Source organism: Eulemur rufifrons, chromosome 27, assembly GCF_041146395.1.
Source record: "Eulemur rufifrons isolate Redbay chromosome 27, OSU_ERuf_1, whole genome shotgun sequence".
NCBI lineage: Eukaryota > Metazoa > Chordata > Mammalia > Primates > Lemuridae > Eulemur > Eulemur rufifrons.
The window spans coordinates 26,818,816-26,824,143 of record NC_091009.1 but is presented as its reverse complement, the minus strand read 5'-3'; the positions used below and the strand labels follow the sequence as shown (position 1 = coordinate 26,824,143).

Sequence of the window (5,328 nt, the reverse complement as noted above, 5' to 3'; positions counted from 1 at the left end):
ATAGGAAATTATTGGAGGGTTTGAAGCAGAAAGGAGTGATTATTTTTTTCTTTTTGACAAACATTTAAACGGAATCACCGCAAGAGGACTTGAGTTTCAGTGGTGGTGAATGATGTTTATTTGTAAAGGAATGTATTTGGGAAATCCAGGAAGGATCACAAGGACATGCACCAAATGTATCATGACTCTAACTGTGACACAAATGAAATGATACAAATGCAAGAAGAAAACACAGATGGGGAGGCTATTGGCTGCTGCAAGATGAAGCTGAATATCTCCTTCCCGGCCACTGGCTGCCAGACACTCATTGAAGTGGAGGAGAAACACACACTTCGTACTTTCTGTGAGACGCGTATGGCCACGGAAGTTGCTGCTGATGCTCTGGGTGAAGAATGAAAGGGTCGAGTCAGTGGTGGGAACGACAAGCTAGGTTTCCCCACGAAGCAGGGTGTCTTGACCCATGGCCGTGTTTGCCTGCTACCGAGTAAGGGGCATTCCTGTTATAGACCAAGGAGAACTGGAGAAACAAAGTGCAAATCTGTTCAGGATTGTATTGTGGATGCCAACCTGAGTGCTCTCAATTTGGTTATTGTATAAAAAGGAAAGGAGGATACCCCTGGACTGACTGATACTACAGTACCTCATCATCTGGGGCCCAAAAGAGCTAGCAGAATTTGCAAACTTTTCAATCTGTCTATGATGTTCGCCAATATGTTGCAAGGAAGCCCTGAAACAAAGAAGGTAAAGAAACCTAGGAACAAAGCACCCAAGATTCAGCGACTTGTAACTCCACGTGTCCTGCAACATAAACGCTGGCATATTGCTCTGAAGAAGCAACATGCTAAGAAAAATAAGGAAGAGGCTGCAGAATATGCTGAAAGTTTTGGCCAAGAGAATGAAGGAGGCCAAAAGAAAGCTCCAGGAACAGATTGCCAAGAGACATAGGCTGTCCTGAGGACATCTATTTCTGAGTCCAGCCAAAAATAAGATTTTTTGAGTGAAATGATAAATAAGACCATATCCCCCCCCAAAGAAAACATAGATGAATTATTCTATAACCTGGGTATACATAAAGACTTTTTAACTAAGAATCCTAATCCAGATGCAATAGAAGAAAAAATTGATCAACTTGACTGCATAAAAACAGAAAATGTTTGCAAGGCAAAGCACCACCATAAACAAAGTCAAAAGACAACTGACAAACTGAGAGAAAATGTTTCAAAATACATCACAGATAAAGGACAAATAATCCTAATTTATATTTTAAAAAGGTCTTAAAATTTGAGGGAGAAAAAGGCAAAAATACATGATAGAAAATGGATGCAAATATGAACAGAAAACTCATAAAAGAATAAAATAGCTATTAAACCTACAAAGATATGTTCAAGTTCACTCATAATAAGATAAATGCAAATTAAAACTACACTGAGATACAATTTCTCATTTATCAGATTGGCTAAAATTTAAAACCATGATGACAACACATTAGGTTAATGAGACTCTGGGGAAACAGGTGTTCTCATACCTTCCTGGGAGGAATGTAAGTTGGTACAACTTTTATTGAGGGAATTTGGCAATATCTAAAATAACTACATATGTGTTTATCATTTGTCCCAGCAATCCCACTCCCAGGAATTTAAAATGAAGATACACTTCCAACAGTAGGAAAATAAATATGTGCAAGGTTATTCTTTGCAGCATTAAAAACAACCTAAATGTCCACACATGGGGAGACGGTTGAATAAACCGTTGTTTATTCATCCATTGTATGGATGTCCACACAATGAAGTAGCTGTAGAAAAGAATGAGTGCTGTCTCTGAACTCATACGGAGTGAATTTCAGCGTATCTGTTAAGTGTAAAAAGCAAACTATAAAATGCTTTCTTTCATGTAATAAAAGAGAAGAAATAAGACAAATGTGTTATCTGCCATTTGGACAGAAGTAAAGACAGATAAACCAGAAACCACAGAAATTGAGTACTTATGGGAGGTGTGTGGGAAGAAAAGTGATGAGAGAAGTAATGCTTACTTGGTTATATCTTTTTGTATAGCTCTGACATTCAGAACTACGTTAATGTTTCACCTATGCAAAAAAAAACAACATCAAAATGAGTGGAAAAAATAAAATAGAATACACAAAGAAATTAATTGTATTTCAAATGAATAACATAACCACACTGAAGAGAGGGGATAATTAATCTCAGTAACTTTTTTTTTTTTTTTTTCCGGAGACAAAGTCTTGCTCTATTGCCCGGGCTAGAGTGCCATGGCGTCAGCCTAGCTCACAGCAACCTCAAACTCCTGGGCTTAAGCAATCCTCCTGCCTCAGCCTCCCGAGTAGCTGGGACTACAGGCATGCGCCACCATGCCCGGCTAATTTTTTTCTATATATTTTTAGTTGTCCAGCTAATTTCTTTCTATTTTTAGTAGAGACGGGGTCTCGATCTTGCTCAGGCTGGTCTCGAATTCCTGAGCTCAAACGATCCACCCGCCTCAGTCTCCCAGAGTGCTAGGATTACAGGCGTGAGCCACTGTGCCCGGCCAATCTCAGTATAACTTTTGAACACAGCAATATTGTTTTTATACTTTCAGGCTATAAATAAAATAAAATTCTAAAAAATAGTAGGTTTGATTTCCACCATGGTGCGAAGTTAGTCATTTTAAAGTTCTTTCTGTGTATTCTAAGATTGAGTAAATAAGTAAGTATATTGTGGAACCAGGTGTCTCATTGTTGAAGAAGGGAGTAAAACACATGGAAAGAGGGAACCGTAGAATGAAATCCATGGTAATGGACTAGAATTGGAAGATTTGATATGAATTTAAGACTTAGATACAAATGTAGACAGAAATAGGATTAAATAGACATAGGAATGGATATCCATACAAATATTTCCTTGCTCTGTCCGGTGAGAAGGTGTAGAAGCAATGATACTCCAATAACAACAGACACACAGCATCCAAATCTTGGTTTCTAAATCCATTCTCTACTAAAAAAAAAGAGCAGCATTCCTTGGAGCGCTGGCACGTTCCACTGCTGGGTCTGCAGAAGCACAGGGTGAGTCTGAAGCATCTTTTTTTTTCTTTTGCCCTAAAGTAAGGAAATGCTCAAAGTATGATAAGAACAGGTCAAAACGACAAAAGCTCCCACTGGCCAAATCAAGGACAATTTGAGCATCAGAATAAATAAGACAGCAACAGATTATGACCCATTGAATAAATAAATACAATTCATATTGATATAGACAATGAGCCTATGCTGATATAGACAAATAAATGAATAAATAACTAGACAAGAAAGGAAAGCTTCTTCTTTATGGCAGAATGCCAAATAATGAATAGAGAAGTAATGACTAAATTATAAAAAAATACCACTTGACAACTCACATAGTAATAATTGATTTAGGCAAGAATCATCAGTGGATGCTGAAATTAATGGGTAAAAATTTGATGAAAAATGATGCATTTACATGAAGTATCTCCCCAGAAGATACTTATTTATTACAAAGGGGAAATACTAACTTTCATTATAGAAACCTAGCAGATACCACCTTAAATAAGTGTCAAAGTTATCACCTCCAGTAATAGGACAAATAGATAACATGTGTCTCCTGATAAGGACACAATGCCCTCTGCTATTCCTGCCAAAAAATTAGATTATATAACCTGAATCTAATCACGAAGAAATTACAGACAAACTCAAATTGAGGGATGTGGGAGCAGCCTCCAGAATGGCCCCCAGCGATCTGTGCCTCCTGGTATTTCTATCGACATACAGCCCTCCACCCTGAAAAGGGCTGATCTGTGTAATCAAAAGGATATTCCGGAGAAAACATAGTGTGATTTCTGAGGATAACTCATAAAAGACATTGTGGTTTCTGCCTTTCTTGTTCTGGGAAGACTTAGCTGCCATGTCATGAGGACACAACATTCAAGCAACCAGCACAGTGGCAAGATCCACAGGGTAAAGGAATAAGGCATCTGGCCAACAGCCAGGTGAGTGAGCCGTCTTAGGTGTGGATCCTCCAGTCCCAGTTAACCCTTCAGATCACTCTAGCTCCTGCTGACGTCTGGACCGCAATCTCATGAGAGATTCCAAGCCAGAAACAACTAAGCAACCCACAGAAACTATGTGAGATAATGTTTATTCTTGTTTTAAGGCACTAAGTTTATGGCAGTTTGTTACTATGCAATAGATAATGAATTTAAAAGTCATTTTGCAAAAATAATTGCTGTATATTCTTCAAAAACGTCAAGGTCATGAGAGACAAAGACTGAGAACACTTTTCCAGATTAAAGAAGAAAAAAGATATCAACAATGCAACATAGGATCCTGGAATGATCCTGGGGGGAAAAAAAAAGTAAGTTGCTAATGTTGTTTTTTTATGCTATAATGAAGATTATTGAGATGATTGTTGAAATTTGAATGCAGTCGGTAGCTTATAAAGTAACAGTCTATCAACGTTAATTTCTTATTTTTGATCATTGTACTGTACTTATGGAAGAGAATGTCCTTGTTTTTAGGAAATACACACTGAAGTATTTAGAGGAGAGATAAATGCCTGTAAATTATTTCAAACGGTCCAAAGTAATAATTATATAATCATATATATGTATATATCTGTATCTAGAGAGAAGAGAGAGGGAATGGTAAAGAAAATATAGTAAAATGTTAACGTTTAGAAAGCCAGGGTGACAGGTATTTGGGAATTCTCTGTACTATTCGTAAAACTTTTCTGTAGAAATTACTTCAAAATAAAAAGAACTTAATAGTGGAGGTGGCTGCTGTTCCTAAATTTCCTAAGTAAACACACTTTTTCCAAACTGGGGGTTGAATCTATTAATAGGTTTTGAAAGGAGTTTAGTGGATCCAAATTAATTTTTTTTTAAAGATAGGATAGCATAGTATACCATAGCATGGCATGGCACGGCATAGCATAGAAGGCAAGCACGTAGATTAGCAAAGGTGAGTGTTACTTTGTGCAATTTTTGTTCCAGAAAGAAAAAAAGTGAGTGTAGTGGGTTGTCCGGTCAAAAGCAGTTGGAAAGCCACAGCCCTGAGGGGCCAGTATGAGCCAAAGACTGACTGGAGTTCCTCCGCCCGCCCCCCTCCTGCCGGGCCGCCCCTCCCCGCCTCTTCCATGCTCACCGGCGTGGCGTCCCCCGCCACCTGCAGGTGTGCGCGCGAACCCAGCACGTGTTGCCAGACACTATTTAAGGGCCCGCCTCCCCTGGCTCGCAGCTGCCTGCTGCTCCGGCCTTGTCCTCTTGGAGCTGCCAGAGGCTCGCGGGTCTCAGAACGCATCCCGCTGCGGGGACTGCCGCCGTGGC

General features: G+C 39.2%; 1 pseudogene; it reads left to right on the top strand.

The window, feature by feature from the left end:
• The first annotated feature begins 256 nt into the window (after nt 1–256).
• On the top strand, nt 257–987 carry LOC138375626 (small ribosomal subunit protein eS6-like; annotated as a pseudogene).
• The last annotated feature ends 4,341 nt before the right edge of the window (nt 988–5,328 follow it).